This window comes from Schistocerca piceifrons, chromosome X (genome assembly GCF_021461385.2).
Source record: "Schistocerca piceifrons isolate TAMUIC-IGC-003096 chromosome X, iqSchPice1.1, whole genome shotgun sequence".
NCBI classification, from domain to species: domain Eukaryota; kingdom Metazoa; phylum Arthropoda; class Insecta; order Orthoptera; family Acrididae; genus Schistocerca; species Schistocerca piceifrons.
The window spans coordinates 321,275,501-321,299,257 of record NC_060149.1 but is presented as its reverse complement, the minus strand read 5'-3'; the positions used below and the strand labels follow the sequence as shown (position 1 = coordinate 321,299,257).

Here is a 23,757-nt window from a genome sequence, read left to right as displayed (position 1 = left end):
TCCGGTGAACGTGCGGGCCATGGTTTGGTGCTTCGACGACCAATCCACCTACCATGAAATATGCTCTTCAGAACGGCTTCAACCGCACGCGAGCTATGTGCCAACCATCCATCATTTTGGAAGTACATTGCCATTTTGTCATGCAGTGAAACATCTTGTAGTAACATCGGTAGAACATTCCGTAGCAAATCACCGTGCATTGTACCATTTAGATTGCCATCGATAAAATGGGGGCCAATTATCCTTCCTCCCATAATGCCGCACCATACATTAACCCGCCAAGGTCACTGATGTTCCACTTGTCGCAGCCATCGTGGATTTTCCGTTGCCCAATAGTGCATATTATGGCGGTTTACGTTACCTCTGTTGGTGAATGACGCTTCGTCGCTAAATATAACGCAAGCAAAAAAATCTGTCATCGTCCCGTAATTTCTCTTGTGCCCAGTAGCAGAACTGTACGCGACGTTCAAAGTCGTCACCATGCAATTCCTGGTGCATAGAAATATGGTACGGGTGGAGTCGATGTTGATGTAGCATTCTCAACACCGACGTTTTCGAGATTCCCGATTCTCGTGCAGTTTGTCTGCTACTGGTGTGCGGATTAGCCGCGACAGCAGCTAAAACACCTACTTGGACATCATCATTTGTTGCAGGTCGTGGTTGACGTTTCACATGTGGCTGAACACTTTCTGTTTTCTTAAATAACGTAACTATCCGGCGAACGGTCCGGACACTTGGAGTCCAGGATACCGAGCAACATACATAGCACACGCCCGTTGGGCATTTTGATCACAATAGCCATACATCACCACGATATCGACCTTTTCCGCAATTGGTAAACGGTCCATTTTTTTTTTTCTTTATTGTTATTTTGATCACCTTATACAAAGGCGGGCTGTCAGCAGCATATTACGCCGCTCTTCAGCCTTGAGTGGTACACTAAGTATTACATATAGGTGGCACACATAATACAATAAAAACGGCGGGCAAAAACTGTAGACACGAAAAACAATAAACATGGAGCCGTTCACGCTCGACGAGAAAAATCACTAACACTAGTTGAAACTTCCCCTTTGAACATTTTATATATGGCTGTGCTTAACCTGACACACAATATTTTGTTAGCGCAACGCAATCTGACTTTCAATAATTCGTACAAAAGAATGGGCCCTGACTAACATTAACCTATACCTTTCACAAATCACTTACCTCACAAAAATCTTCGCTGCTCAAGCTACTGCAATACAGCGAGCGCCACTACTGCCAGCTAAATAAAAGATTCAAACTACTGAAGGCACTAACTACTGATAGGGATAGTTAGCAAATGAAAGATATTAATAGAGAACAAACAATGTATTTACCTTAATATCATCACAAGTCATAATATATATATCAGTTCATGACAAATTACAAATCTCCGCCATCTCTCTCCCCACATCCACCACTGCAGGCGGCTCACCTCCAACTGCGCAACGCTACGCGCTGTTCACATCCAGCTGCCGCTGCCCAACACTACAATGGCAGACAACAATGCAAACTAGCCACAGACTGCACACAGCACAGCCAGTGATTTTCATATTGAGCGCTACGTAACGTTGCCAATAAGAAAACATAAACAGCCTACTTACATAGAGAAAACATAAACAGCCTGAGAAAACATAAACAGCCTACTTACATAGCCCCCATGCTCCCCACAAAAAATTTTTACAAATGGTGTTGGGCACTGGCCAATACAGATTTGACAAAAATTTTTCTTTTCATAATTACAATAACAAAGAAATCAAATGCACACACTTATTGATACAATCTTGGTCAAAAGCTAAAATTGTCTCACAGTCCATAAAGACAGTCCTAATCGTACATAACAGGAGAATAGCAGTGTTTTTCTCAAAGTCTGAGCAGTAAAAGAAAATGCACACAGAAGTAGTGGATTTCCATGCAGTTTTGAAGAAGTAGTGTTGTCCTTCCAATGGAAAGACAGTGCTGACTCTCGACATGCATGCAGGTAATGGGCCACAACAGAGCAAACCCACAGCAGAGTCAGTCGTAGTTTGGAAGAATATTGGTAGGTAGGTCATCACAGAGCAGACCCACTGTAGTCCTGGTAGAGATTGTGGTATTGGTGGGCCACCAGAGGTGCAGACCCACTGCAGTCCTTGTAGAAATGGCCAGCAGCCATCTGTTGCGATTGTGCAGGTGCACATTCACCATCGAAGAGTCTTGCGGAGAATATAGCAAGTCCATAAACCACCACTTGTGCACTCACAAAGTTTCTGGAATTGTCCTTAGATCCAGCAATGCTGTTATCCAGTCCCTTGCTGAGTTATTAACACACGTGCAAACACTCACAGTCCCAACTTCTCACATATTATCCATACACTATGACCAACAGAAACGTGTGCAGTGAAATGTAACTAACAAGTTAATAATATCATGAACTGGTGACAATTACAATTTTATAACATAAGAATACAATAACAAAGGTACAAAATACATCATTAAAAACATAATAATACAGATAACATTTGTAGTAATAGGGGCTTTACAAAAGAATAGAAATAAACATATACATCAGTGGAATTATGACATGAGTACATACATAGAAGATCAGAATAACTTGCGAAACATCAACTTCACACATGAGCATTTAAACAGAATGAATAATGTCTAATATCTTTACAAAGTAAATAACATATTATTAATGCCAATTATATTTGAGGATAACAGTATTCCTCATCATAGTGAATGTAGCTTAATATTAAAAGAAGAAAAAATTCTATGAAACTACACAGAGGCAGGAAGAAAACAAATACTCAAGGGTACACAAACTCATAGTGGGATAACACCAATAGGAAAGGACAGGGTTCGTTTTCAGTGTAACATTTGGTACTGCAGTCCAACCCAAAACTTCATATATCTTTCCTCTTATTTCATCCTTTGTTTCCACCAAAAAAAATTCTAACTAAGCATGCTTTCTGTGTTTATATGTTCACACGTTTCTTACCTCATTTTTATTTTCCATTATCTTACCTCATCATTTATTTCCAAGAAAATCCTACCTAAACCTGCTTTCTGTACGTTTTTTTCGTATAGATTCTCAATGCATTTCTTCCAATTCATCGCAACTCATTCTCTTCTATAGTCTACCCCCTCTTAAGCTAACTTAAATCTACTGAGCTCAGATATTAAACTAAGGGACGAGGCAATGCAGCAGCACATAACAAATCAACACAAACAGCAATGAAAAGAATGCAAAATGGCAAAGCCAGCAGCAGTAAATGTAATAACTTATATCTAAACATGACAAACGCACAAGCAGAAAAAATAGTACACTAAAAACAACAATGCAGATAAGGGAAATGTATATTCACATCTTAATATCTATGTAATTAAAGTGGTGCACCACAACAACTTATTGTAAAAGAAATATTACCATGTACTTGAAAAGAATATTATGTATGCAGTTACTAGTTCCTTCTTATTGTTCTTTCCTTTCCAAGTGCTCCTTTTTTAAAGAATGTGGATCATAAAATAATTATTTAATAGATCTGTTGACAGAAAGTGTTCACATTAGCAAATGCATTTTATTTTATAAAAGCAATGCTGCAACACAGCTGGAAACCAGATATCAAGTGAAATAAGCAATTACGCAAACCAAAGCATAAAAACATCATTCAATAGTCATGTGGCATTTCGTAAGTCACTAGCTCTCAACTCTCATAGAAAGACACTTGTCATAATCAGGTGTACAGATGTACGAATATTTCCCATCAATTCATAAGCATTTCAGCAATTAGCACAAAGTGCGAGTAATCATATGTTTTCAAGTAACGAGGGTGTCGCATTAGCGATGAAAGGCACACTCTAATGGCTTGTTCTCCAGGTGTTTTCCTGTGCTCTGAAAGGCACGCGCTAATGGCTTTTTCTCCAGGCGTCTGACACAGCTGGGTGCCCACGACGCATTATGTGTAGGTGGTCCGTTAACTTTCTTACGGAAATATTTACGACAGCAGTTTCCGCTACAGAGACAGTCGCATATAAAAATATTTCACAGGTCAAGAATTTGCGTTACAAATCTGAAGAAACAAAATGCTATTGATATAACAGTGTCCAAAAAAAATTTTCGTCTGCATTGTAATACATTCACGAATATACACACACATTTCATAACTCTTAAAGTACGTTTCTTGGTTTCCAACATCCTTTTCATAAATCAGAGTCCCTAAACACTACTCATTATTCCTTACCTCATTATACATATACATATTCGTCGACACTTCTTCAATATTTCATCATGAGAAATACGTAGCATAATAAACATTCCTCAACAACATAATACACATCGTCGTCGTAATAATAACATCATAACACCTCAGTCAAATCTCAAAATCGTCGTAACTTCCTCCAATAATTTCTAAGCCTAAAAAAATTCTCTGCTCATGTCAAAAGTGTCAGCTGCCTCAAACGTACTTTAAAAATCATGATCTCATACCAAATACATCATTCAAAGCTCTCATAGTACCACAATGATTCCGAAAAAATATGAACAGTTTACAAAGTACAGACAAAATACAGTTTCATAAGTGTGAAGTTATCCAACTGTATAATTGCGTAAACATGTGTCACTGATGTAGTAAAATAAATGTTTGTCTCTCTCAGTTAGATAATCAGATAGCTGTGTAATTTGTGTGTTAGAGAAATATGGTACCGATGTGTAAAGTTGTATAAGCAAATACCATATTAGCTAGGGTTCCTTGTGGTTGCCACACACATGGTACACAAAGTAAGCGTGTACCCCCCTGAGGATTATTGTAATTATATCCTCAGGTGTTACAGATTACAGCAATGGAATGAAATGTATCACGGAAAACTTTCTTTGTAATTCAAAAATCTTCAAAAATAAATGTTATAAGTATAAAATTGATCACTGAAATGCGTGTCCTGTAGCGCTAAATGTGCATCTTGTTGTAAGATAATCTCTGTGGAAGTGTCGTAGTTATTTTCCTCCGAAAGCTAAGTTCTGCAGAAGCCAATGTACTTACCTCATGATAAACAAAAGTGAAATGCTTTGCGTATAGATATCGTAGTTATTATGCTTATTGGCGTGATGAAGAAAGTACTGTACAGTAACGTAATGTTGTGCCACGAAAAAGGCTGTCTCATTGTTGCTATACCACAAAAGTTACTACTAAAACATGTTTTTCTTTCCAGAAGAATTCAGAAAACTGTGCAGATATAAAACAGATACACCGCAAAAGCAACATTGTAAATTGTCACTCATTAATAGCGTCGTGATAAAAATCGTGTAGCTGTCACATAAACTAACCACTGTGCCATCTGGTATCTCACTGAAAGTACTTTAAATCCAGAATATATTTTCAAGTAAACCAAAATGTTGCATTAAAATCTCATTAGCAGTACTGGTAAATGTTCTAAGTATGTAAGCCTTATAGTCGTTCCATAATCGTGCAACAAACAAGCAAGAATGTACACACACAATAACACTGTGACGTCTGTTCACTATAACAATGCATTCGTCATTTCTGTTTAAATAAGTTCTCTAGGTTCTAGACTGGATATTTAACTTCAAACATTGTTGCATGTTAACAGTTTCTTAAGTCTGACAAAGCATACTAGAGATGTGAAGTGAAAAGTTTTATGGCAAAGACAAAGTTAAAAAGCAGATTATCTCTCAATAAACGGTTTTACATGTGAAATGTGGTGTAAACCTTTACTCTTCCTAGTACGCAGAGTTTCAACTTCAACGCAATTATCATGTGGTATACGTCGGTAAAGAATACCGGAATTTTTCTCAAGGTTAGCGTCTATGTTATTTTTCTCTGAGCCAGCCGGCGCACGCGGATGCCTGCGGTGCGAGTCATTGTCTGTCTCTTTGTTGGCGCGCGTTGTTATTGGGATTAGGAGACCTAACTTCTACAAATTCGCCTTGCCGAGAGGGCCCAGCTCTGTTAGAATCCCGCCAGTTCTGATGAAATTCACGTCTGTCGTTTTGTCGGTAGTTTACATAGTTTCTTGTTTGTCGGTCATGTGGTGGAGAATTTCTCCCTGAATCGTAACTCTGCGCCGAACTGTTGCGTCTGAAGTTATTCTGCCTCCCTTGATAATGCTTGTTTTGGTTCCCATATTGTCTGTTTCTCTGATTGTCTCTGTGATAGTCATTACTACGGAAATGCGATCTTTCTCTGTAACTATTATTACTCTGCCAACGGTTGTCGTACGGGTGGTGTCTATTTTGGTCACGATTTGTGTTGTGATAATAGCCTTGTCGCGTCCAGTTATCATTTCTGTCGTCACGGAATTGTGACGGATGTGACCTGTAGTGATTGTTTTCCTGTTTTCGCATCCCGCGACGGTATGTGTCAATTTCCAGTTCTTGTAACAGTCCCTGAAATGCTTCAATGTCGTCTTTGCAACGTCCTGCTAAAATAATATGTCGTAAATGGTCAGGCAATTTGATTAAGCAAATGCGGATGAGTTCTGAGGGGCTGTATGGGTTTGACAGGTACTGATTCTTGTGCAACATGTCTTCAAAATATTTCACAAGACTGGAAAATTCAGATTGTTCGAAATGTTTCATCATTATGATGCCATGTTTTACGCGGTCTTGTGTGGCTTGAGACCAATATGCTGAGAGGAAGGCATGGTAAAATTCTCCTTCACTGTGGCAATCGTGAATGACCGATCGCATTCTTACAGCTGGTTCATTCTCTAAGTAGCCACACATAAATTCTAATCTGTGCTCCAATGACCAGTTGGGAGGAAAACAATGAGAGAATTGATGGAGCCATGCTTGTGGATGAATGTCGTTGCCAGAATTCTTAAATGTTTTGAATTTACGTGTAGTAATGAACAGCTTATAGTCAAAATCATCATGTCGGCGAGTCGCATATCGGTCATTGTTAGGTCGTGTCGGCCGTTCCATCTCAAAATTCGGTGCACATTCCCAATTTCTTTCATTACTTCCGAAATGCCCTGTGTTATTATTTTGCAGCTTTTCCGTGTTTCTAAGTCCCTCTTCCCGTGTTGGAGCGCGAGTGTCCTCTGAAATACGTAATTCTTGTATTACCTGTGTCAGCTGATCTTGTACTTCCCGGATTTCTCTTTGGTGTTGTGTATTAATTTGATTCTGATTTTGTTTGAATTTTCTTATTTGTTCATACTCTTCTGTGTCAGTGAAGGCTACGGGTCTTGTGTCATTCAGATCATCATCTACCTTTGTAGATAAGTTAGTGAATTGATCCGAAAGTTCGGCTACTTTCTCCGATAGTGTACTTATTTCCTCAGCGTGTTTTTCTGAACCAAGTTTCAGAGTATCTACTTTGTCCTTTAAGTTTTCCTGAGCTTTTGCAAGTTGCGTAACCGAATCGGTAGATGCAACTGAGTCAAATTTAGCCCACAAGGTCTCATGATTTTCATGAACAATGGTTTGCAGCTCTTTTATGGCTGCTTCGTGATTCTGTAATGCATTTTCATGCCGCGAAAAAATAGGTTGAAAATGCTCACAAATTTGTGTTTTTACGTCATTACAGACTTTTTGACATTTCGATTCAATGTTATGTAACTCAGTAGTTAAATCTTCACGCGTTTGTCCGTAGTTTGTTCCAATGAGTCTAACTTTTGAAGCTGTTGCTGTGTTTGTCTCTGGTGTTGTTCCATTGTGTCTAACTTTTTAAGATTTTGTTCCACTGTGTCTAACTTTTTAAGATTTTGTCCCATTTGTTTCTGATTTTGTTCAAGTGTTGTGTCTAACTTTTGTAGCTTTTGTCCCATTTGTTGCATTAACTGTAATAACAATGCACTGGTGTCTGAAACATGTTCCTCAGTGCTTTTCGGCAGTGAATTTGCACCGGCAACATTGACATTTTGACATGCAGAAAATGTGTCTTGACTTATTTGAGAAAACGGCGAGAACCCAAAACCTGAGTCTACAGTATTCGCAAAATTGTGTCCTGACATTCCCGATTCCTGAGGCAAGCTGTTGCCGACCGATCGATCGATAATGCGTCCCTCTTCACTAATTGTTTCACTGTCCACGCCATTGTTTGCCGCCTGCTCCATTTCCCTATGAACAGTTACCAAATTACTACTTTGAACATCAGCTAATTCATTACTCGGTGGCGCTAACACACTGCTTTCATTTTCACTGTCATTTCTCAGTTTACTTTGGAGCCTAGTATTACGTTTTTCACACGCCATTATTGTCACAGTATTTCACACGACAACACAGAAAAACACAATTTGAAGACCAAAAATAAGAGAACACATTAACATAGCACTGAAAATAATATCTAGTTAATTGCAAGCGCAGCTGCGAAATACTTGGTGCAAATCTACATGCATGCCACAACTGTTTTACTGTACAACAATGAAAGACTGCAACTACAAAGGAGATTTTCTCTACAATTACGCGCTAGCAATAAACAAAATCTACACTAATTACACAAACTACAACAAAAAATCAGAAGATTCCAGTGAGGTATCCTCGGCTAAGGGTCGACATATGAAACTTCCCCTTTGAACATTTTATATATGGCTGTGCTTAACCTGACACACAATATTTTGTTAGCGCAACGCAATCTGACTTTCAATAATTCGTACAAAAGAATGGGCCCTGACTAACATTAACCTATACCTTTCACAAATCACTTACCTCACAAAAATCTTCGCTGCTCAAGCTACCGCAATACAGCGAGCGCCACTACTGCCAGCTAAATAAAAGATTCAAACTACTGAAGGCACTAACTACTGATAGGGATAGTTAGCAAATGAAAGATATTAATAGAGAACAAACAATGTATTTACCTTAATATCATCACAAGTCATAATATATATATCAGTTCATGACAAATTACAAATCTCCGCCATCTCTCTCCCCACATCCACCACTGCTGGCGGCTCACCTCCAACTGCGCAACGCTACGCGCTGTTCACATCCAGCTGCCGCTGCCCAACACTACAATGGCAGACAACAATGCAAACTAGCCACAGACTGCACACAGCACAGCCAGTGATTTTCATATTGAGCGCTACGTAACGTTGCCAATAAGAAAACATAAACAGCCTACTTACATAGAGAAAACATAAACAGCCTGAGAAAACATAAACAGCCTACCTGGCAGGGTCGCCATATGAAACTTCCCCTTTGAACATTTTATATATGGCTGTGCTTAACCTGACACACAATATTTTGTTAGCGCAACGCAATCTGACTTTCAATAATTCGTACAAAAGAATGGGCCCTGACTAACATTAACCTATACCTTTCACAAATCACTTACCTCACAAAAATCTTCGCTGCTCAAGCTACTGCAATACAGCGAGCGCCACTACTGCCAGCTAAATAAAAGATTCAAACTACTGAAGGCACTAACTACTGATAGGGATAGTTAGCAAATGAAAGATATTAATAGAGAACAAACAATGTATTTACCTTAATATCATCACAAGTCATAATATATATATCAGTTCATGACAAATTACAAATCTCCGCCATCTCTCTCCCCACATCCACCACTGCTGGCGGCTCACCTCCAACTGCACAACGCTACGCGCTGTTCACATCCAGCTGCCGCTGCCCAACACTACAATGGCAGACAACAATGCAAACTAGCCACAGACTGCACACAGCACAGCCAGTGATTTTCATATTGAGCGCTACGTAACGTTGCCAATAAGAAAACATAAACAGCCTACTTACATAGAGAAAACATAAACAGCCTGAGAAAACATAAACAGCCTACTTACATAGTTGACACGGCGAACATAACACGGATGACGGCGACGGCACACGTGAACAGTGGTGGCGTGACGGCGAAAGGACACTAAACACAAAACGAAGGCGCACACACACGAGACACTGATGGCGATGATCTCCGGCGCGCGAATGTTCACTGAGCGTGTGCGAGTCCGGGGACCTACCAAGAGAGGAGGACGGGGGGGGGGAGAGGGAGAGGGGAGAGCAGAGATGCCACGGGCAGGGGAGATAGGGGGAAGGGAGGAAGGGTGAGGGGTAGCCTAGGGGAAGAAAGGTGGAGGAAGGGGGATGGGGGGGAAAAGGAGAGAGAAGGGAGGGAGGGTGCCTAAAGGAAAAGACACAGGAGGTGGGGGGAGGATCAAATTTGATAGGAGGGGTAGATGGAGGGGAGGAGGACGTCATCAGGGAGGAGGAGCTGGCGGAAGCCACCTTGGGAGAGGGTAAGGAGGGTGGAGAGATGGAGACCGGGCGGGACATGGGAATACAGGCACGGCAGCAGGCGGGGGTGGGAGAGAATGGGCGAGACAAGCGGGTGAGGAGGATCGAGTTTACAGGAAGTGTACAGGATCCGTATCCTTTCAAGGAAAAGGAGGAGGTGGGGGAACGGAATGAGATCGTACAGGATCCGCGTGGGGGAGGGGAGCTGGATGCGATCCGCGAGGCAGAGAGCATGGTGTTCAAGGATTTGAAGGGATTTGTAAAAGGTAGGGGGGGGGGGGCGGAGATCCAGGCCGGATGGGCGTAACAAAGGTTAGGGCGGATGAGGGATTTATAGTTGTGGAGTATGGTGGAGGGGTGCAGACCCCACGTATGGCCGGAAAGGAGCTTGAGGAGATGGAGTCGGGAGCGTGCCTTGGCTTGGATTGTCCGGAGATGGGGAGTCCAGGAGAGGCGACGGTCGAGGGTGACGCCAAGGTACTTAAGGGTGGGGGTGAGGGCGATAGGACGGCCATAGATGGTGAGATAGAAATCAAGGAGGCGGAAGGAAGGGGTGATTTTGCCTACAATGATCGCCTGGGTTTTGGTGAACCAGTCAAGACGGGACTGGAGAAGGTGTTGGGAGCGCTGCAGGTTGGGGGCAAGGGCAAGGAAGGCGGTGTCATCGGCAAACTGGAGAAGGTGGATGGGGGGTGGGGCGTGACGGCGGCGGCATGTTCGCCGTATACAAAAGGTTCAGAAGGGGGGAGAGGACGGAGCCTTGGGACACACCGGCGGAGGGAAAAAAGGTGTAGGAGTCCGTGTTATGGATGGTGACGTAGGAAGGACGGTGGGAGAGAAAGGAGCCGATGAGACGGACATAGTTAATGGGAAGGGCGAAGGTTTGGAGCTTGAAGAGGAGACCGGAATGCCATACGCAGTCATAAGCACGTTCGAGGTCCAGGGAGAGGAAGATTGCGGAGCGACGGGAATTAAGCTGTTCGGAAAGGAGATGAGTGAGGTGAAGGAGAAGGTCGTCGCAAGAGAAGGACGGCCAAAAGCCACACTGGGTAACGCGAAGGAGGCGGTTCTGGCGGAGATGCTGGTGGATGCGTCGGGTGAGGATAAATTCCAGGACCTTGCTGAAGACCGAGTTAAGGCTGATGGGACGGTAGGAGGAGACGGCGGACGGCGGTTTACCAGGTTTAAGGAACATCAGGATACGGGAGGTTTTCCACAGGTCGGGGTAGTAACCGGTGGACAGGACTACATTGTAGAGCCTGGCCAGGGTGGAGAGGAAAGAGACAGGAGCTTCACGAAGGTGACGGTAGGTGACACGATCGTGACCAGGAGCGGTGTTGCATTTTATGCGGAGTGTAGCAGTGAGATCCTGTGTAGTGATAGGGGCACGGTCCATTTTAACACGGGTAATGTGTCACGGAGCAAATACCGTCCGCACTGGCGGAATGTTACGTGATATCACGTACTTGTACGTTTGTGACTATTACAGCGCCATCTATTACAAAGCGAAAAAAATGGTCCAACTAAAACATTCATGTTTCTTTACGTACTACACGAATATGTAATAAAAATGGAGGTTCCTACTTTAAAAAACGCAGTTGATATCCGTTTGACCTATGGCAGCGCCATCTAGCGGGCCAACCATAGCGCCATCTGGTTTCCCCCTTCAAGCTAGACCAGTTTCGTCCTTTGTAGTTTTTTCGCTTGATGCTTATTTCGTGTGATATTTGACCCGGTCACTATCAATGGATAATGCCTGCAGACACGTTGTGTTCTGTTCATTTTCAATCCAGTCACACAGTTGCTTTGCTATTCCGTACGTGTTTTGTTCATTGGCCGGCAGTGCGAAACCTTATCATGTAAAGGAACACAGCATATGCCTGGATCCCTGTATCTATTGTTTTCTGGGTCTTGTGGACGAACAGAGCGAGCTGGGTTTAACACGATCGTTCTTTTCGGAATCTGTGCTGATTCCTAAACAGGAGATTTTCGCTCTCCAGAAATTTCGTAATACGTCTGCCTGCAACGTGTTCCAAAATTCTACAACACCTCAACGACCGAGATATATGCTCATAGTTTTTGCGTCTGTTCGATGATCCTTCTTGAAAACGGAAATGACCCGTACTTTTCCCACCATTAAGTACACTTCGGTTCTCATAAGACCTACAGTACACTGCTGCTCGAAAAGGAGCAAGTTCTTTCGTATACTCTGTGGAGAATCGAAAGTAGGGTACCACTGCAGGTTCTAGCCGGATATAGGCTACATGTTTGTTCAATATATGTGCAGTATACAGTGTGGGCCATTTTAATACATAATGGGGAATAAATCGGGATGGAAATGAGATACAGCAAAATGTTTTAGATCAAACTTGTAGGTGGCGAAGACAGTCACACATTACTACTAATGGCCGTGATCTTGATGTGATTTTAAGTGATTTGGAGGATAAAGTGATTTTTTTTTAAATGGGAACCCTAATATTTGATTTAAAGTTTGAAAAAAGCGACTAATTTTACGTAAAAAAATGATACATTATTCCAGGTCATGGAAATCGCCGTGAAAATCACGTTCAAGGTGACGGCCATTAGTAGGAATGCGTGATCCTCTTTGCCAACAACAACTTTTGTCTAAAACATTTAGCTATATCCCATCTCCCCCCGAGTTATTCCCATTATAGATTAAAATGGCCCACCCTGTATAACCGAAAAATATTGTTACCAAAAATCTCGAAAATTCTTGAGCTATTTGCTAAAATTCCTACACGATATTCTCATAAACAGTCGGACAGACATAGACTATGTATTTTTAATGTATATATTATGTAGATGTTTTAAAATAAGAACAACCTAGAATCGCAAGTAAATAGTTAAAATTTAAAGTGCATTAATTAGGTGACTGGTATCGATCGTGGTATGATTATCTTCAGACCATTAAAACTCTGTGAAAAGGGTAATACAAAGTTTCAGAGGGCTAGATGTAGGTATAAACTAATTTAGGCTTTAAAATATGCTTTCGTATCGACCCATGATGACGCAGGAGAACACCACGCTACATAGCGCTGATAAACACTGCCGACTAACGCGTAGACACTTGCTGTTAAGTACAGGAGGCTCTGCCCACGGTCTCCCGTATGTCATTTCCAGCCAGTGATTACAGAGTATGACATAATTTCATATTAAGACTGCAATACAGTGTACTTATTATTGTTATAATAGCAAAAAACATGATAATGAGACGGTGTTTGAATTACAAAAAGAAAAGAAATTTTATTTGCGATAGAATTTTATTTAAGATAGAGAACCGAAAGGAAGAATTATCACGACACATACGATGTCTCATGGCGGTCTGCCCTCTGTAGGAGGTTGCAATAGCTACATATAGTCCAGAGATGGCTGGCAGAACGCCACGTCGTTACCAAGGGGATGACATCTGAATCGATACATGCTGTTGTCGATCAGCGATATTATGGAATCAGACATAGCCTGATACAAGTTAAAATAAACAGAAAATGCGCCGTTGTCATCTATGAGCGTATGCCATTACTAACAACACAAATAACATACCACGCAGATTTTTAGCTTAACGTTTGTTATTAGTAATGGCATACAATCATACATGATGTCGACGCATTTCGTGTTTATTTTAGCTTTCGTCAGGCTTTTACAGATTCCGTAATTTTGATGATCGATGATAGTATATGTCGATTCAAGTGTTATCTCCAAGTAACTACGTGGCGACCTGTTAGCAATTTTTGGATTACAGAGGGGAGACCGCTTTGAAATACCGTGGATATTTCTTCCTGATTATCTATCGTAAATAAAATTTCTTTCGTTGCGTAACTCATATATCGTTTCATATTTATGATTTTTTGCTCTTACACCTAAAATAATTACACTTTGTTGCACTCTTATATTATGAAATTATGTCCTTCTCCGTAACGATTGGTTCCAAATGACGTTATGCGTGAGACAGCTGACGGTGCCGCCTCTATCCAACTGCAAGCTGCCATACGTTAGCCATCAGTGTTTACCAGCGCTACATAGCTGGTTATGCCCCCGCCACACACTCTCCAGACGTTATCATGAGTAGATACGGAGGCATACTTTAAATTAATTCATCATCATTTTCTGTGGGTCTTTGTCCCGCTTCAACGCGGGGTCGGCCTTGTTACTACGGATTTGGGATTTGGCGGTGTTAGTTGCAAGGGATGGCCGAATGCCCTTCCTGTCACCTCCTTGAACCCCCCCCCCTTCCCCAGGACAGAATTACTGTACCCCCATCTGTCTGCGTCTAGTGTAACCCATGAAATCATGAAATAGTGCGAACATGTTCAAATGTTTGCGAGTCGTGTAACTGAGGCAGAACGTGGGGACCAGCCTGGTAATTACCTAGCTGTATGTGGAAAATCGCCTAAAAACCACATCCAGGCTGGCCAGCCCTCGTCGGTAACATGCCGGTCGGATTCGATCAGGGGCCGGCGTGCCTACCCGAGATCAGGAAGCAGCGCATTAGCGTTCTTGGCTACCCTGGTGGGTATACTTTAAATTAATCACTTTGCTCAAATTAATTTATACCTAAGCCTTGTCCCATGAAACTTTTTATTACTCGTTTCACTGAGTTATAATGGCTTGAAGATGATCGTACTAGTCTCGAAACCAGTAACCTAAGTAATACATTTAAAATTTTAACATATTACTTGCGATTCTAGACCATTTTTATTTAGAAACTATTAGATCAGTTTTGATCGCTTTTTTTCGCAGGAACAATGTTCTGAAAGTTGGATATTTAAATATTTATGTAATATGAAAACGGCAACCATTGTTAGCAAAAATCACAAAATATATATATATATATATATATATATATATATATATATATATATATATATATATATGTGTGTGTGTATGTATATATATATTGACAAAGTGGTCAAGGTTTTGCATTAAAACTGACCGCCAAAAAGCAAATAGCAGGTCATGCTATGAAAATGTGAGGTTTTGTTTTATTTCTTGTAGCCAGTTTCAAGTACTACAGCAAGACACATACACCATTACAGAAACTGATTATCACGTATACAGGGTGGTCCATCGTGACCGGACCAAATATCTCACGACATAAGCGACAAACGAAAAAACTGCAGAGAACGAAACTCGTCTTGCTTGAAGGGGAAACCAGATGGCGCTATGGTTGGCCCGCTAGATGGCGATGCCATAGGTCAAACGGATATCAACTGCATTTTTTAAAACAGGAACCCCTATTTTTTATTACATATTCGTGTAGTACCTAAAGAAATATGAATGTTTTAGTTGGACCACTTTTTCGCTTTGTGATAGATGGCGCTGTAATAGTCACAAACTTACGGCTCACAAATTTTTACGAACAGTTGGTAACAGGTAGGTTTTTAAATTAAAACACAGAACGTAGGTACGTTGGAACATTTTATTTCGGTTGTTACAATGTGATGCATGGACCTTTGTGAATCTATCATTCCTGAGAACGCATGCTGTTACAGCGTGATTACCTGTAAATACCACATTAATGCAATAAATGCTCAAAATGATGTCCGTCAACCTCAATACATTTGGCAATACGTGTAACGAGACTCCTCTCAACAGCGAGTAGTTCGCCTTCCGTAATGTTCGCACATGCATTGACAATGCGCTGACGCATGAAGTCAGGCGTTGTTGGTGGATCACGATAGCAAATATCCTTCAGCTTTCCCCACAGAAAGAAATACGGGGACGTCAGATCCGGTGAACGTGCTGACCATGGTATAATGCTTCGACGACCAATCCACCTGTCATGAAATATGCTATTCAATACCGCTTCTACCGCACGCGAGCTTTGTGCCGGACATCCATCATGTTGGAAGTACACCGCCATTCTGTCATGCAGTGAAACATCTTGTAGTAACATCGGTAGAACATTACGTAGGAAATCAGCATACACTGTACCATTTAGATTGCCATCGATAAAATGGGGGTCAATTATCCTTCCTCCCATAATGCCACACCATACATTAACCCGCCAAGGTCACTGATGTTCCACTTGTCGCAGCCATCGTGAATTTTCCGTTGCCCAATAGTGCATATTATGCCTGTCTACGTTTCCGCTGTTGGTGAATGACGCTTCTTCCCTAAATAGAACGCGTGCAAAAAATCTGTCATCGTCCCATAATTTCTCTTGTGCCCAGCGTCAGAACTGTACACGACGTTCAAGTCGTCGCCATGCAATTCCTGGGGCATAGAAATATGGTACGGGTGCAATTGATATTGATGTAGATTCTCTACACCGACGTTTTTGAGATTCCAGATTCTCAAGCAGTTTGTCTGCTACTGATGTGCGAATTAGCCGCGACAGCAGCTAAAACACCTACTTGGGCATCATCATTTGTTGCAGGTCTTGGTTGTCGTTTCACATGTGGCTGAACACTTCCTGTTTCCTTAAATAGCGTAACTACCCGGCGAACGCTCCGAACAGTTGGATGATGTCGTCCAGGATACCGAGCAACATACATAGCACACGCCCATTGGGCATTTCGATCACAATAGCCATATATCAACACGATATCGACCTTCTCCGCAATTGGTAAACGGTCCATCTTAACACGGGTAATGTATCACGAAGCAAAAAAAAATCTAAAAAAAAATGTGGTCCAACTAAAACATTAATATTTCTTTACGTATACGCGAATATGTAATAAAAAATAGGGGTTCCTATTTAAAAAAAAACGCATTTGATATCCGTCAGACCTTTTGCAGCGCCATCTAGCGGGCCAACCATAGCGCCGTCTGGTTTCCCTCTCCAAGCTACACCAGTTTCGTTCTTTGTAGTTTCTTCGTTTGATGCTTATTTCGTGAGATATTTGGCCCGGTCACTATCAATGGACCACCGTGTATATTCTTTCTTCTTCTATATAATTTCAGACAAAATTTGTGCACACAACAATGCACTGTTTTGTTTTCTTCATTTCCGTCGGTTTTATAGAGAACAGGAAAGGTGTATTTATGGAGTATCGGCTTGCGATTAAAATCCCACAACGGAATCTCACTCGTCCGACACTTTGTACTTTTACCCATTTGCAAATTAAAACTATGCGAAATACTGCACATTGTAGCCACTATGTTCACAGGTTCAGAAGCTGGAGAGGTCTCTCTCATACACCGTATACCAATGGTTCCAACCGATTTACCTATTCATTTTAAGCGACTTCAGTTTCCAATTAAGGTTTCGTTTCCAGTAACAATAATCAAGGCTCAAGGTCAGAGAGAATGATAAGAGAATGCGGCGTTTCTGCCACATTTTTCGCCCGCATTACATTTTTATTTTCTTCTTACTTGCTATCAGGCGGACAAGAACATTCAGTAGCAGCAAGGTAGCGAGAGAATAACGTGCATTGAGTTGTAGAGATATGTCGCTCGCCAACTAACGGGTCCAAAGGAACGGTTCACCACGATGAGCGGAAGGAGCGAGGAACGAATTCTAAGGAACGGTCCTTCATAGTTCACTCCGGTTGCAGCTTTCTACTTATAGTTCCCTAGAACGGGAAACGGTCGGTCTTGTCCCCGTAATGGCGCGTCGGCCGGTCTCGTTCGAGCATCTGTCCCCTTTCCCGTCTCTCTCTCAGCCGGACTCGTCCTTCGCGTGGCCATTCGTCGCAGCTCCACTGCCGACTGCTCCTAGGTAGTTCAGTATCGAGTTGTTGTTCGTTTCATTCGCTGCGCACGTTCATTCTAGATCTGTTTCAAACCTTTTTTGAACTCTGGACTTCTGGTTCTTTTCGTATTCTAATCAGTGTCCACGATCGGTAATTAAAATGTATTTTGCAGTTACGTAAGTTACATATCAGCTTACTTCACTATTTCGACAAACAGCAGAAGACATACTTATAAAAAGGCAGGCAAGTTTTTTTGTTATTACACATGCATCGGAAGTCGGCACGGCACACACGAGTGGCCATTTTTCGTCTCTCTCTCTCTCTCTCTCTCTCTCTCTCTCCCCCTCTCTCTCTCTTTTTTTATCCTTTTTTTATTCCAAGGTAAAACAGCATGTTCATTGTTATGGAAGGCAGTCGTTACAACCGAATGAAGCCCGCGCTCCATAATCGATGTCTGGTGTCACATTTTGTAAAGAAAATACGATAACTTCTACAATATTATTTCAGTGGTACAAGGTGGCGCAAGAAAAATCGGCGACTACTAGACAGCTCATTGTCGCCCACCAGTCGTCATCTATTGTTTCGAAGTTGTTGTTTGCATTAGCTTATTTGTTATTTCTTTACTGTCTAATTATTACATGTTTTTCTATTCTGCTCGTACCGGTCAACAAATCGTGCGTAATTAGCGAGCAGTCTGTACTCGAGGCCGGTTTTCGTGCGCCAATAGCCGGCCGCGGTGGCCGTGCGGTTCTAGGCGCTCCAGTCCGGAGCCGCGCTGCTGCTACGGTCGCAGGTTCGAATCCTGCCTCGGGTATGGGTGTGTGTGATGTCCTTAGGTTAGTTAGGTTTAAGTAGTTCTAAGTTCTAGGGGACTGATGACCACAGCAGTTGAGTCCCATAGTACTCAGAGCCATTTTTCGTGCGCCAACTTATATTATTTCAGTGCGATCAGCTACATAACACTACAGTTGGCTAAACGAGAGGTTCTGCAGAATCACGAAAATTAATTCTACAAGTGTGTGTGAATTCTGTAATGAATAAAAACCCTGTACTCCAGAGGGGAGGCAGGTGCACCATCTTGGAGCCTTCCATCATCAGTCACCCATACTACTAATTTTCAATTTTTCATAAGAACCATATACCATGCACAAATGAACGGTGAAGGAGTAAAAATGAACGGTTCCCAAAAAAGCGCGATCACCAGTGAACTAGTTCCCAAGGATGAACAAAGTTTCATTGTCGTACGATCACTCGTTTTTCAGGCGGGTCTCTCATCTTTGTTGTAGAGTTGGACTGATGACCTTATCCTGTTATAAACACACTCACACAAATAGTTCAGTTACTTTATTTTGTGTGTTGGTTTCTAGATGGAGACCCATTCCCTATCCCTCCAGAGCAGCGGCTGGATCCTCTTCAGAACACTACCCCGGACTTAATATTTGTAGGGACAAGCGGGAGAGAAATAAGGAAAAACCATTGAACGAAAGACGTTTTAATTTCTACACGACAGGCTAACTTTTGGCAATTGCGTACAATGTTTACGCTCCAGATTACAAACGTTGCTCAATGTGACGACCATAGGCGTCCACAACTGTCTGGAACAGCATTAGAGAATGCTCTACTGCAGCCCGAAACATCTCAGGTAGGATATAGGCTACCTCCCTGGTTATGCTCATCTTCAGCCTCTAAGGTGTGTTAGTGTCCTGCTGACAAACTCTGACCTTCAGGTAACGTCACAGCCAGAAATCACACGGGTTCAAATCTTATTATCTTGGTGGCCACACAGTTTGCAACAATCGTCCTACACGAACTTCCGTATCATGCTCTTCAACCACGGTGCAGAGAGAGGACATCTCCGTATTCCTTCGGTATTCCGTCCAACACTGAACTTCACGCCACGTCATTTCAAGTTTAAGTTTGTGCATGCTTTGTTACTTGTGACTGAAACCATTTTTAACATCTTTGGTGGTTAGTTAACAGTGACTTCATGCTGAAACTTACTTTTAAATGGTCTTTAGTGTCATAAAAGTGATTTTACAAGCGTTAAAAACGATGTCATCTCTAGTATCTCTGATATTTGCGTTTTCGTAATACTCTTTGGTATCTAGAAAGACCGTCGGTCTGTGGAAGGAGCTATTCATAATCGTCAAAAAAATGGTTCAAATGGTCATCAGTCCCCTAGAACTTTGAACTACTTAAACCTAACTAACCTAAGGACAATACACACATCCATGCCCGTGGCAGGATTCGAACCTGCGACCGTAGCGGTCGCGCGGTTCCAGACTGAAGCGCCTAGAACCGCTCGGCCACCCCGGCCGGCCATAATCGTCAGTTAATTGGAACTTCCTAATCGTGTTCTTCAATCCTGGGGTGGAAAGACGACCTCTCCGCATTACTTCAATGTATAGACACTAGCGAAGAAAAGCACAATTATTGTTGTTGTTTTCATACTGGCCACCTTGTCCAGACACATGTTGACTGTCTGCAACTGTATTGCACACTAAAGCTCTACGTCACCGCACCAGTACCGGCACCTATCGCCAAGTCATGATACGCAACTCACTAACAACACAAATCCTGCAGCGCACAGTCTAAACATCATTCCCAAATACGTTCCGTCTCCATACGGTACATACACACACCAAAAAAGTTTTGCATCACCCCGGTTCCCAGAACTCCTGAAGATAGGCGTTCACTGTGGATATTGTATCACAGACACAGTACCTTTGACTGTTCAGACATGTCACTAAATGCGCCCAAAGATGTAAACAACCATGCATGAGCAGCGCCTATTAGACTGATGGGGTCCGACAGCCGATCAGTTCCAGTCATTCCACCAGGAAGCAGGTACACGGCTCGTGTTGTCTGTAGTTCAACCATGCCTAGACGGTCAATACCGCGGTTTGATCGCTTCCGCATTGTTACTTTGTGCCAACAGGGGAAGTGTCGATGCGTCTCGGAGTGAACCAAAGCGATGTTCTTAAGAAATGGGAGATACAGAGAGACAGGAACTGTCGATGACATGCCTCACTCTGGCCGCCCAAGGGCTACTACTGCAGTGGATGACCGCTACCTACGGATTATGGCTCGGAAGAATCCTGACAGCAACGCCACCATGTTGTATAATAATTTTCGTGCAGCCACAGGACGTCGTGTTACGACTCAGACTGTGCGAAATAGGCTGCACGATGCGCAACGTCACTTCCGACGTCCATGGCGAGGTCCACCTTTGCAACCACGACACCATACAACGCCGTGCAGATGGGCCCAACAACATGCCGAATGGACCGTTCAGGATTGGCATCACGTTCTCTTCACCGATGAGTGTCGCATATGCCTTCAACCAGACAATCGCCGTAGACGTGTTTGGAGGCAACCCTGTCAGACTGAACTCCTTAGACACACTGTCCAACGAGTGCAGCAAGGTGGAGGTTTCCTGCTGTTTTGGGGTGGCATTATGTGGGGCCCTCGTACGCCGCTGGTGGTCATGTAAGGCGCCGTAACGGCTAAACGATACGTGAATTGGCAAAGTTTTACAGAAGTTCGAAATATGGCGCGTACTTCAATGCGAAATGATTTTAATAATTTCCACAGGCAGAGGACGTTTGAGTCTGGCACCATCTATCTGCAAATTTTTGGGCATGCGTGGTTCCCGCGCCTGCGCAATCTTCACGCGCGTGCTCTATATACAGCGGCGTCGACATGCGGATATTGTCAGTCGTACCTAGCCACCAGCGAGGTTCAACCACCTGATGATGTCAGACAGTTGCTCCGAGGAAATATTGTGGGATTTGCACAACGTCATCCGGCGGCACATCCGTGAAGACTATTTACAACATATCCGCCGGGAAAGCCTGAAGAGTCACATCTGGTTCCTTTACGGGGAGGAGATGGCAAAAAACGTATGTGAATTTGACAAATTACGTCTCAAGAGAGGTAGACTGCTAAGCACCCTCGCATTTTTACTGAGATGCCGTGACAAGCAAACCATCCCTGCGTTTGCTAAATTTAAACACCAAATGAACTCTGAGGCTGCAGTTAGAATCAAACGACGGGCGACTGCAGCACTTGTGAGAGAAAGGGTACGCTATACACGTCAGGAATTGTGCTTGGTGTCCAGACGATTACTATCACTCCATCTGAAAATCTCAGCGAACCTTTCAGCGGTATCCTGGAACTGGGTAGATAGCGCCACTTCGGCGCTAGCTGATTGGACTGAACAGCAAGCCAAGGTTAGTGAAATGGCAAAATACGATCGACTCGAAGCCCGAACGCAAGAAAACATGCCAAGAAGACGCACCGTGTTTAATCTCACGGAAAAGACGCTGGACTACGTTGCAGTTTCGGTGCTAGAGAAGGGTCTGAATTTTGCTTCTACACCTGGGACCATTCCTATCCGAGATGTGATTAGTGGAATAGAACAGGCTGTTTTGAAACTTCCTAAGGAAGCTGCCGAAGAGATTAGGCGTGATTCATGCCGCATCCTGACTCTGGCGGCACCTAAGAAGACCAGCTTTAACATTACCGCAGCTGAAAGAACTGCACTTCAAGATATGAGAAGAAACCAAGACATCGTCATCTTACCTGCTGACAAAGGAAACGCTACTGTTCTCCTCTCACGCACAGAATATAACAGCAAGATGCACAAACTGCTCGACGATCCTGCATACAGTAAATTAAAAAGTGATTCGACGGGTAGGATCCAGAGGAAGACTTTGGAACTCATCAGGAAGAGCTCTATGCCAGCGCAAGTCGCTAAGGGTTTACGCCAACAAGCTGCAGTTCCTCCTAGACTCTATGGCCTACCCAAGATCCATAAGAATGGGGTGCCTCTGCGCCCTATCGTGAGCAACATTGGAGCACCTACTTATTTTGTTGCCAAATATCTGACGTCACTATTGGGACCTCTCGTAGGCAAGTGCGACCATCATATTCGCAACTCTAAGGATTTCATACGTCGCTTGAAAACTCTTAGACTGCAAGCATCGGATCTCTTAGTAAGTTTCGATGTTGTGTCTTTATTTACAAAGGTGCCCTTTCAGGACTCTTTAGAACTCATTAGTAACAAGTTTGAGGAGGACATAGTGGCACTATTTAAACATGTGCTTACTTCAAAATACTTCTTCTTTCAAGACCAATATTTTGAACAAGTGGACGGTGTCGTCATGGGGAGCCCTCTTTCTCCTGTGGTGGCCAATTATTTCATGGAGGACTTTGAAGATAAAGCACTACAGTCAGCCACTCTCAAACCCTCTTGTTTTCTGCGGTACGTTGACGATACGTTTGTGGTGTGGCCACACGGACTGGATACTCTGCCTACGTTTCTTCAATATTTAAATTCGCTCCATCCGAATATTAACTTCACCGTGGAAGTGGAAAAAAATGGCACTTTACCTTTTCTTGATGTTTTGGTACGAAGGACAGCTGATGGAATCTTGGGACACAGCGTATACCGCAAGCCAACGCATACAGATCTATATTTGCAGGCCACAAGCTACCATCATCCAGCACAATGCGGTAGTGCATCGCGTACACTAGTTCATAGAGCGCGTGTGGTATCTGACTCTGAAAGCCTGCCGAGTGAGATGCAACATTTGAAGACAGTCTTCCGTCAAAACGGTTATTCTGAGAGACAGATACGTAATGCATTCAGGCCCAAGCGAGTTCAATCTACGGAGCAGAATGAAGATACGAAGACACCCACCACCTTCGCCTTCTTGCCGTACTTTGGTGCCATGTCGTCAAGAATCGGAAGAGTCCTCAAAAGATATGACATCAAGTGTGTTTTCCGACCATCTCAAAAACTGAGGAACCTGTTAGGTTCGGTTAAGGATGATCTCGGTCTGAGGAAAAGTGGTGTGTACAAGATTCCTTGTCAGTGTGGGGCGG

General features: G+C 42.8%; 1 protein-coding gene across 1 annotated transcript in view; it reads left to right on the top strand.

The window, feature by feature from the left end:
- Nucleotides 1–23,757, top strand: part of LOC124722337 — a 433,578-nt gene that overhangs the window by 238,693 nt on the left and 171,128 nt on the right. The window lies entirely within an intron of this gene.